This window comes from Bombyx mori, chromosome 9 (genome assembly GCF_030269925.1).
Source record: "Bombyx mori chromosome 9, ASM3026992v2".
Classification (NCBI taxonomy): domain Eukaryota; kingdom Metazoa; phylum Arthropoda; class Insecta; order Lepidoptera; family Bombycidae; genus Bombyx; species Bombyx mori.
In genome coordinates this window covers 12,492,393-12,504,829 of record NC_085115.1, presented here as the reverse complement: position 1 = coordinate 12,504,829, position 12,437 = coordinate 12,492,393, and the positions used below count along the sequence as shown (strand labels likewise).

Below are 12,437 nucleotides of genomic sequence, written 5' to 3'. Positions count from 1 at the left end.
AATAATAATGTGTTCTATAAAGTTGTAGTAAATTATTTTATTCTATCATCAATAGTTTTCGCAGGGCACGCGATGTAAAGAATATTTTAGGTAATTTTTTTACACCTTGGCTTACATTATTGGAGTTTTAGTAAGGATTGCTAATTTTTCCTCTTTATAATATTAGTATAGAAGTATGGATAATATGAACTTACTAGTAATGTTTAAAGATGGTTATGTGGAAGTGGTCACTGGTACCTCATGAATAATATGAACTTACTAGTAATGTTTAAAGATGGTTATGTGGAAGTGGTCACTGGTACCTCATAGTGAGAACATTTCGCTCTCTCTGACGTGCGTCGTAATGACAGCACGACGGTGAACAAGTACCTCATGTTTCAAACTGTTCCTTTCTTAACCGATGTGTAATAATCCTGCGAGTTTAAGATTTTGAATACTGATCTATATTTCTGTTCTATTCAACCGAATATCGCGATATATTGCGAGCAGGCTGTGACCAATGAGAATTTGTGAACACGCTTAATGTTATATATTAGATCATGTTATACAGCAGATCCTACCTACCCTACCTCTCCCACGATATCTATAGCCTGAAGTTCGCACAAAATCATTCACCGTTGAAACCTTTATGGCTTATGTAATCAACAATAGAAACGTATTAAAAAAGCCACGAATCATATTCAGTATGTCAGTTGTTGTTGTCAGTAACAACTATGTATACAGACGAAATTTGTATGGTTGTTGTATCCTAGAAAAAAAAACGCGACACGCAATAGTATATTTAAAAAAAAAAGGGTTGCACATTTGCAACTTATATAAAAAAAATATTGGTATTCGAACGCTAGAGTTTTTGTGGATTAAGTTCCTGGGTACACCGCAAGCTGAGTCTAGTCGTGAAAGTATATGCGACGTCACAAACGACAAGTAAGATTCTTGTTTAAAGCGGTGTCTTATCACTAAAATTTTGTAATTTATATTGCTTAGATGTATCTGACGAAATTACATGACTAAGTGCAAAAATGACGGTAGGTAGAAAAAAAACAGATACCCATTCGAATCGATTTTGAAAGCTATTGTGATAATGATCGAACATGAAAAATTCGTAGATTTAAAGAGCTCAATTAATATATTGTTTAGGAATTGAATTGATAGACTAAACCAGTGAATATATTAAATTGGTTTTTACAATAATCTTCAATTAAAGGTTTTAAAGTGTATCTCGTCTCAGACGATATTTTGTGGAATTCCATTTTTTTTATTGCTCTTTTAGGCAGACGAGCATACGGCCCACCTGATTGTCAGTGGTTACCGTAGCTCATGGACATTAGTAGTGTAAGTGGCAGAGCCAAGCCGCTGTCTACCGTTTAATACTCTCCACAAGCCTTGTTTGAAGAAGGGCATCTCATAACGCTCAATTTTTGGACATTAAAGACGGTGAGGCAATACAGAGCTTGATGATTAATTTGGTTGACTTTTTTATTTTGTTGTTTTATTGACGTTCGTTTTTATGCAGTGTTTTCTTCCTTTCGCGAGCCGTAGACATAATTAACTTTTAGACTTTTATGGTTTAATCTCGCGTTTTTTATTGTCATTCTATTCTTTCCGACGTTTCGAACACTACAGAGATTTCCTGATCATGGACGACTAGTGTTATTGTCGATATTTAAATATTTGCTAACTACCGTCAATTTTTCTCTGAAATATATTTCTTAATTTTTACGTTACGTTTCACACATAACAAACTAATCTAGTATCTTGAGATGTGACACAGATCGTTTTCATATTTATTAAATAGAAGGGTGAATGAACTGGCGTCTCATCTGGTGTTAAGTGGTTACCGAAATTAATATACATAACAACGTGAATGCCGTCACTCATCTTGGAACATGAAGTCTAATTATATTCATTAACTACCCCAACCTTCAATATGAAAAGCATGACTGACATAAATGCGGGGTGGTGGTGGTGGTACCCACCCTTGCCGTTTAGAAGAGATCAGATTACTCAGATTACTACTGTTCTGTTTCTGTCACGTACATGACAAACAAATACTTTAGGTTGGCAAAAATATCCTTAATAATCGTAAAGTATTTAAAAACATGAAATAACTCTCCGACTGTATTGCTGCCATTCCCAGTGATTCACAAACATCATACGTCAACCCGTCAAATGCTTTTTAATGCACATTTTATCCGCCGTGATTATTGTTCGTAATGAAATATTCAAAGCAATCTATACTAATATTATAAAGCTGAAGAGTTTGTTCGTTTGAACGCGCTAATCTCAGGAACTACTGGTCCGATTTCAGTGTTAGATAGCTCATTTATTGAGGAAGGCTATAGGCTATATAAAATCACAGTAAGGCCAATACAAGTGGAGCACCAATAAATAATATTTCAAAATAGGGTTTTTAAATAGCTTCTTAACATTCTATAATTCAAAAACATTTTCACTTTCTACGTAAATGAAGTGGGGGGTAAAATTTAGCGTTATCCAAAGTCACTATTCCACGCGGACGGAGTCGCGGGCAAAAGCTAGTCTATACTAATATTATAAAGAGGAAAGATTGTTTTGTTTGTTTGTAATTGAATAGGCTCCGAAAGTACTGAACCGATTAAAAATTTTTTTTTACTGTTTGGAAGCTACACTATTCCCGAGTGACATAGGCTATCGCTAGAGTGATATAGTATAATCTTTTTTAAAAAAAGTTAGGGATCCTTACTAAAACTCCAATAATCTAACCCAAGGTGTAAAAAAATTACCTAAAATATTCTTTACATCGCGTGCCCTGCGAAAACTATTGATGATAGAATAAAATAATGTACTACGACTTTATAGAACACATTATTATTTAAAAAAAGTGTCACGACGGCATATGTCTCTAACTATTATAGTTATGCCGCAATAAGTGTTCTTTTATTTAAAAAAATAAAACAACGTCAAAAATCGTTTAATTTTTTGTTAAAGTCCCGAGCGGAGCCGGTGCGGGCCGCTAGTATTTGAATAAAATCAAAACAGACCGTTGTTACACGTACAACTGTACCGCATTACGTCGTGTTTAATCTTTTTGATGTAACCTGCGAAGCGTAATTTGAATTTAAGTACCTTTACGTTTTCGTATGTGTTCGTTCTCGACCGCGACGAAGCTCCAATTTCAAGCCTGAATGCGGTTGAATTGGGTTTAGTTGCCAACCTACATACGCCGAATGATAATATTGTAATAATCTATGATGATGTATCAACAACGTACGGACTAGCTTTGTCGTTTTTTTTTTATTGCTTAGATGGGTGGACGAGCTTACAGCCCACCTGGTATTAAGTGGTTACTGGAGCCCATGGACATCTACAACGTAAATGCGCCACCCACCTTGAGATATAAGTTGTAAGATCTCAGTATAGTTACAACGGCTGCCACACCCTTCAAGCCGAAACGCATTACTGCTTCACGGCAGAAATAGACAGGGCGGTGGTACCTACCCGCGCGGACTCACAAGAGGTCCTACCACCAGTCGTTCCATAAAAGTAGTTTGAAAACTGAATAATTGTACATATTTTACTTCGGATATTCAATGAACGATTCCGCAGTATGACCGGGCGTGCTGTCAGCGAAACATTTAATGCGGACAAAGCTGGTATACCTATATTAAAAAAAAAACATTCTTTGATCTATCCATGTTCTATTTCGCCACCCGTTTTACATTTTAGTTTGGAATTTTTCTTTTCAATATGAACTTAGGCTGCAATCGACGTTGAAAATAGGATCGAAATAGAAAAATAGACGATTTGATGAATAGATGAAATGAGTCGACAACACTTAATAAAGGCACCGACTTGCGTAGTTACAAATTAAAATCGTAACCCAAGCTTAGTTTTACTTATTATTAATGCTCCGGTTATGTAGACATAAATACTAAGAAATTCTACAGAATATTAACATTAACTTTGGATTATATAATGTCAAAATTACAAAGAATATTATGAAGCACCACTTGAGCGTTGAATGCGGTTATTTTGAGGCTTCTAATAATTATGATAATGTAAAGTTTGTGATTAATTTTGTTACTGGCGCGCTAAGCATCTACATTCTAGTGTTTTTGACACGACAGCCGCAACATTAGGGGGACAGTATTTGAAGGAACACTGGCCGTAGTACGTGGTAGTACGTCAAGGAAAGACATCTATACTAATACTATAAAGATGAAAGATTTGTTTGCTTGTTTGTATTGAATAGGCTCCGAAACTACTGAACCGATTTGAAAAATTCTTTCACTCTTTGGAAGCTACACTATTCCCGAGTGACATAGGCTATTATAATCTTTTTTGAAAAAAATTAGGGATCCTTACTAAAACTCCAATAATGTAACCCAAGATATAAAAAAAATACCTAAAATAGTCTTTACATGGCCTACCCTGCGAAAACTATTGATGATAGAATAAAATAATGTACTACGACTTTGTAGAACACATTATTTTATTTAAAAAACAAAACAACCTCAAATATCGTTGAAATTTTTGTTAAAGACCCGAGCGGGCCGCTAGTACAAGATAAACTTCAAATTTATCTATTTAGAAAAACGAAAGTATACATTTTCCGTGCGAAAACAAAAATAATAATTTGACACCATCAATCTTGTTTAGTAAGTGTAAGCTGAGACAATAATTATTAATTATTATAATGGTACACACGGTAACGAATGACGTTGTAGAAAACGATTTATCTTAATTGTAATCAAGTCGGTGTTTGCTATACAACGTTCTGAATTTACATTAATTAGGATTCTCTAATAAATTATTTACAATGTATCATCAACGTTTGATGGTATTACTGAGATAGGCAGATGGAAAAGTAGACTACACATGAAAAAGAAATTTTTAGACATTCGTTTAAGCTTCGAAGCGATATCCTTCTTTTTAGTACAGTAGTTGCAGAAGTTACTGTCGGTAGGTACTATTGTGAGTCCGCGCGGGTAGGTACCACCACCCTGCCTATTTCTGCCGCAGTAATGCGTTTCGGTTTGAAGGGCGGGGCAGCCGTTGTACTGTTAAATCTGAGACCTTACTACTCACGTCTCGAGGTGCGTGATGGCATTTACGTTGTAGATGTCTATGGACTCTGGTGACTGTTTAACACCAGGTGGATCGTGAGCTCGTCCACCCATAAAAACTATAAATAAAAGTGTTACGCTTAAGCCTTATTCCAGCTTATATTAGTTGTATTAGTAGCATAGGTTTATAAAGGCATTAGCATAGGTTTATAAAGGCATCAGCATAGGCATGCAGCATCTAAATGCCTTTTCGTAACTAATTCAAGCTTAAAGATATTAGTATACGTTACTGAAGCTAAAAAAGTAATTTCCTAAGTTGACCCGCGACGGCAAATTGGACTCGAGGGGATTTGGGCTAAATCAGGTAATTTATATTTGCAAGACGAAGTTTGAGAACCCACTTAACTTTAAACACATTACGGAGACGGTAATATACAACATCACGTAGCGTAGTGAGCTCTCACACAAGTAAGGTACGCGTCGTATGAATGTATTTTTACACTTTGAAAACGAAAGCGGTCGTAATCAGAAGTTTGATCTACTTGAGTTTTAATGGTAATTACGGTGAACTGACATGTAAACAAACGTACATAGCATATAAAAAACGAATAGATTTTGCCCTGAGACACTTATCGACCATGAGGTTCATCTATTTTTTTTTAAACAGATTTTATGACCTGGTAACATAGTCCTTTAGGTCATGTCTTATTTTAATTTATATTCTTATTTTTATGAAAAATGATAATATGGAGTGAAATGAAATGAAAATGATTAATTTGAGACATTAATCAACTGGGATGAAATTAAATGAAATGAGATGAGATGATATGGGATGAAATATAATCTCAGTATAATGGTGTTCATTTACTTTGATTTTTTTCAGTTGACTTTTTGGAGGATCCCGAGAAGTTACGTCCAGCGGTTTTGTTTCATTTTCCCACATTTGTGCACTTTCACAGATATTAAACAGTTAATAAATCACCGTTATTACACATTTAAAGCTGAAGAAAAACTAAATAGACAAAATAAAACAAATCACACAACTTCACTCTCCGCGTTCCCGCCAAAAAGAACTGAGGTTCATTTTATTTACATTTATTTTTTGTTTTTTATTGCTTAGATGGGTGGACGACCTCACAGCCCACCTGGTGTTAAACAGTCACCAGAGTCCATAGACATCTACAACGTAAATGCGCTACCCACCTTGAGATATAAGTTCTAAGGTCTCAGTATAGTTACAACGGCTGCCCCACCCTTCAAACCGAAACGCATTACTACTTCACGGCAGAAATAGGCAGGGCGGTGGTACCCACCCGCGCGGACTCACAAGAGGGCCTACCACCAGTAATTATTTTGCGGGTTTGATTTTTATTACACGATGTTATTCCTTCACCGTGGAAGTCAATCGTGAACATGTGTTAAGTACGTATTTCATTAGAAAAATTGGTACCCGCCTGAGATTCGAACATCGGTGCATCGCTCAACACGAGTGCACCGGACGTCTTATCCGTTAGGCCACGATGACTTCAAACAATATGAACATTACCCTGTGGGCGCTAGTTCTCAAACTTAAAAACCTTTAATTTAAATAAAATTCCAAATCTATAGATAACAAAAAAAAAGGAAAATTATATCTCTTTATATGAAGATACTTATTTATCGATCTAGCAATCCTTATTGAACATTATGTAAGTTAGGAAAGGGATAAAAGTTGAATTAAGAAGGCGATAAGTTTCTTGTTCACGAGTACGTGGGTTACGTGTAGTCACATAGTTTCGACTACTACTACTAACGACCTAATCTATCTTATAGTTATATTAGGGCAATAACGTTCAGAAATCATTATTAGCCAGGTTTATAGTGCCGTTGAACTTTGAGCCTGGCCTTAGCTTTTATTATTCGACTGAATATCGATGTTCCATGATAGTGACGTGACATTTTGGTAAACCAACATCGATTGATTTAACAAAACAGCAATAAAACAATTTATCATTTATTACTGAACTATTACAGGGAGTTACTCAGTGACTTAAAGCTAAAAAATGGTAGTAATTCACCAAAATCAAAGCAGATATTTGCCGACGCCTCAAATTCAACAGTAAGGTGAAGTAAAAGTAAATAACAATTTGAATGATTACATCTCTCATAGATCAATGCTGATGTTGTAATATTACCCTCTTCAAATAATTTAGAGAATTCGATTTATCATTTCATCGATGTGATAGAAAGATTTTTGATACGTTTCAAAATCGAGAAATAGTTACGTTACTGCACATTCTTCTGATGGTCAAGCGTATTCTGAAGAGTAATGGCTACCAATATGCTTTATATTTTTACTAGCTCTGCCGGGAAGCAGTTACGCGTTCCAGCTTGAAGCTGGCGCTACAATACAACAATTGAAACTTTAACTTCGCCTCTCAAGGCGGGTGGTGGCATTCACGTTGCGAACTCCAGTAGCCACTTAAAACCGGATGAACCGTCGACAACAACAAAAAAAAATTATTCATTGAAAGAAAAAGTTTTTTATAACCTTTTTTGAGTTGGGTAGCAGGAAGTGCGTTACAAAATAATTAAAAAAATATATATATCGATTATTAAATAGCGTGCATACATACGTCACTAATGTTTCCGGTGAATCCTTCGCTCGGGCAGTTATTGCAGTGAACGCGTGACATTTCCGTTACATTATAGTAGCTATTGGACTATTGGCATCGCGCGGTCATCGTTTCCGATCGAAATTTCAATACGTTAGCGGCACAAAGCCGAGAACCGCATGATTATGTGGTTTAATCATTGTATATTAATTGCTAAGTATATATTATAAATAGGGTACACTCGAATCGATTTCCGAAACAAAGGTAGTTGACAGAGCTGGTGAACCCTAGCACGATAGTATAGAAAAATTTTTTTTTTATTTTTTTTTATTGCCCTTGTAGGCAGACGAACATACGGCCCACCTGATAGTGAGTGGTTACCGTCGCCCATGGACTTCAGCAATGCCAGGGGCAGAGCCAAGCTGCTGCCTGCCGTTAAAACCTACCGTTAGAATACCTACGCCTATTTTTTTAAATACAATAAACATAATATCGTCCAGACATCACTGAAACTTAGCGACGCAGATTTTCTACGTTGAATTAATTGTTTAAAATTAATAACGCTTTACGGTAGAAACAGTCAGTAGCCGAGTGAGATTCTTCAAATATACTTCGCTCGCGATCACAAACAACTATTAACAAATCGTTTCATACAGATTAACCTGTTAACAGTAATCACGCCGACGATTGCTCACTTCCTCAAGCGTACATACATACATCGAATGATCGCACTGACCTTATTCTTAACAGCCAGTTGTAAACACGCTTATCTCTCTTACCATTTATAAAGTGGGGCGCACGATGAATACGAACTGGTGGATACCACAACATTGTCTAACTTTGTTGATAATTGAGATAATTGAGGTCGACCTAAAGGTAAGTTAAGACAGTTAAAATGGCGATGGACAGGACATATGACAAGGGAAAGCAGAATGAAATGGACTAAGCTTATAACGGAATGGCAGCCACGTGATAGCAAAAGAAAAAAAGGTAGGCAAGCTAGAAGATGGACAGATGATTGGATGGACAATCTGGTCCAGAAAAGCTACCAATAGAGAAGAATGGAAGCAGCTGGAAGCAGGCTTATGTGTCACAGAACACGCTGATCACTGAACCGGGAAACCCGATGTATTAGATTTAAGTTAATACAGTTTGCTACTGTGTGTAAAATTCATTGTTTAGTATCAGCAATAATGGCTTACTATACTATATAAAGTTAAAGGAAAGCTTGAAAGATAACGCTAGATAGCGGCTTGGCACTGCTTCTGGCATTGCTGACGTCCATGAGTGACGGTAACCACTCACCACCAGGTGGGCGGTATGCTTGTCTGCCTACAAAGGCAATTAAAAGAAAGGTACATAATAGCTCTATCAACTCCATTTTTTTTTCAACTTATACTAGTAACCTCGAGGGGTTATTCTAGATTCACCGAACTAGTAGGTGAGCTCACGGGGCTCAAGCCGGGAGTGTTGCTAACACTGGCCCTAGCTTGAGCAGTGCTTTGCAGAATCTACCATTGGATCGAAAACGCGACCCACTGAGAAGATACGGCGAGAAACTCAGTGGGCTGTGTCTATGGATTAATTTACTCGTCGAGCCCTTCGTGGCAAGCGACGGCTTCGGCGAGGACGGTGACCGGTGCTCGAGGTACCTAAAAGCACCGTTAATGGATCGGGAGGATCCGTAAATGAGGTGTTTAGGGCGACGTCGACTGTTTACCATTCGATCCACCGGATCGGGTATGACAACTCCAGTAGCCATTATAAATGTTAATTTTATTCAGCGGAACTGAACTTTGAGTAGACAATTTTGTTTTTACGTTTAGATAAATAACGGGTTCGATATTATCTATTACTCGTACAATACAACACACCCCTTATGTTTTATTAAATAAGCATTGCAATTTGAATGATTGTATAATTAAAAATATGAGATGAATTTAAAAACGTGACTTCCTCGTCTTTTTTACATTAAGTACAGCTGTTTTTTTTTAAATTCTTTTTACGTTAGTCAGCATTCAATGTAAGGTGAGTAAGTATTTAACAATATAATTGTGTGCAGAGAAAAAAAGGTCAATTGTGTAGTAAGCCTTGAGTTTCAGAATCTACTAAACCTACACAAACTTTTATAATTATGCTTTAGTGATGTTTAACATATTTTATAATGACTGCGTTTACCGATATCTGTCATCTAGCACCCTACTGTTTTTAACGATAAAATTATTTTTTTCTTAATTACTTTTAACTTCAAGAAATATATTTTCTACTTTTTAATTTAGTTAGTTACCAAAGCGCATTTTTTATGTTTTAAACTATCACGTATTATTTTACTAACATCATTCACTATATGTTTTTTTCTATTCATTATATGTATACCTCATATCATACATCAATTTTTTGGTGGTATCCCAAAAATTATAAATAAACATTTAAATAAGCGCATTTTCATGAGATTTTATTCAGAAAACAACTAGTAAATTAAATGAGATGAAAAAGGGTACAACATTTTACTACTCAACATATACGACACGGAAGGATAGGATAGCTTTTATACCGAACAATGAAGACTTAACTATAAGAAGAATTAATGTCTCAAGGTACGTGGGGGCATTCAGATTATGATGTCTATGAACTCCTGTGATCACTTTAGAACAGACTGTGAGCTCGTTGACCGAAAATATCATTGCGTTTTTTCTTGATTATGAAACGTTTGATTATACACTAATCTTCCGGCGAGCCGTATGCGAGTCTTTCGACTAAGGCAACACCAAAATATCCGATTTGTGGTCACGTAAAAACATAACATTTACAATGTAGATACAATTGTTGATCTTTCGCAGTATAGGTGAATACGTGCCTAAATACCATAGTTGTCAATTAACTTAAACGTTAAGAGGCTTGAATAGGTTCTGAATCAATCCGAAATGGTTTAATTAAGGGAATGGTGTGCGGTCCCGCAGAGCGCAGCTTACAAATGGATTAGTCTGGGACGCGATCGATTATGTTGTAAGTAAGTTGCATGTACTGCATTCAATATACTCTGTTAATAGCGAACCTTTAAAGAGCATTCCTTGATATTTATTTTACGATTTTTTAATTAATTGAATAATCTTCGTGAAATCGTTTAGATTGGGAAATTCCGAAACTATTAAGAACTAGAGGTCCCGCAGTAGTCGAAATTCGATTATAATTAATTGGAATTGTAAGTTTGTACACTATTATGATTGTATTTTATACTTCTATAATCACAAATTTCGCCAAGACTACACTATAAAAAATATTAACAAAGACAAACAATATTTAATCTATTCTTAATTTGACAACAGACGTCAAGAACAAAAGTTTGACAATAAATAGTATGCATGCGTGTGTGCGTCAAATACATGGTATGTAGTGTGTGTAATGTTTTCTTTATTGATTTAATGTATCTTTTATGCATTATTTTAAAAAAATATTAGCATTGTGCACTTCCTCTCTATATTCTCTATAAGTGTAGAAAATTTCATACTCCTTCGTCCGCGCAATTTTCGTAAAAAGGGATACAAAGTTTTTGCTTCACGTATTAATATATATATGTGAATGTCTGATGGATCCATGAATTATAATTAAAATTAGTTTTATTTATTTACAGTTATCGTGATCGGGGACGTAGGATTTAAGGCGAAATTAAACCGTAAAAATGGTTTTAATTATGTCTACGAATCATAAAAAAACCGAAGAAAATAATATCATAATCATAAAATAATATCGACTATAATCAAATAGTCGTCGGACAAATAACATTTAATACTTTGTGTCTGAGGCTTTTCTCGATGGTTACTCATAATCGTAAGGACATGAATACAATATTATATTATTATGTTTAGTATTAATGAGCATGTTTGAAATGGGAGCTCACCCTATATTGGTTCACTAAGAATTATTATATTTCCAGCTTATTGTAGATATATTGTTCATAAGGTTTATACATAAAAATATATATTCGGTTCCGTAGTCTTTTTATTTTATTTTTATTGCTTAGATGGGTGTACGAGCTCACAGCCCACCCGGTGTTAAGTAGTTACTGAAGCCCATGGACATCTACAACGTAAATGCGCCACCCACCTTGAGATATAAGTTCTAAGGTCTCAGTATAGTTACAACGGCTGCCCCGCCCTTCAAACCGACTTCAAAGCTTCACTTGCTTACTTGCTACTTGCAGTTTCAGTTTTATTAGATTATTATGTAGTTTAGAAGATTAATTAGAATTCCAATATATGCTGTGATTACATTTACCGAACAATAATGTCGATTAGAAGCCGTTTAATTGGATATGAAGTTGCTATCACTCACAATGGTTCACGCTTTGAACTTCGCTGTTATAAGCGTAGATCTATTCTGGATTGACTAATTACAGAGTGATTGCAATTATATTTCGGATTAGTATGGCGTTTGACAATATATCCATACTGATATTATAAATGTTAAAGTGTGTGTGTTTGTTTATCCTTCTATCACGTTGAAATGAAGCAACGGATTAACATCACTCCATAGTATAAAATAAAGTCGCTTTCTCTGTCCCTATATCTGTCCTTATGTATGCTTAAATCTTTAAAACTACGCAACGGATTTTGATGCGGTTTTATTAATAGATAGAGTGATTGAAGAGGAAGGTTTATATGTATAATAAAATACATTAAATAGTGGAGAAATCAATAATAAATTACTGTTTCCGAAGCGAAGCGTGGGCGGGTCGCTAGTAACTTCTAAAAGTGATATTGTTCGGTCAGGAGGGTGGCGTAAGCTACTTTTTATCTTA

At 35.5% G+C, this 12,437-nt stretch overlaps 1 protein-coding gene across 1 annotated transcript in view; it reads right to left on the bottom strand.

The window, feature by feature from the left end:
- Positions 1-12,437, bottom strand: part of LOC101747087 (uncharacterized) — a 172,835-nt gene that overhangs the window by 35,149 nt on the left and 125,249 nt on the right. The gene's annotated exons all lie outside the window — the stretch shown is intronic.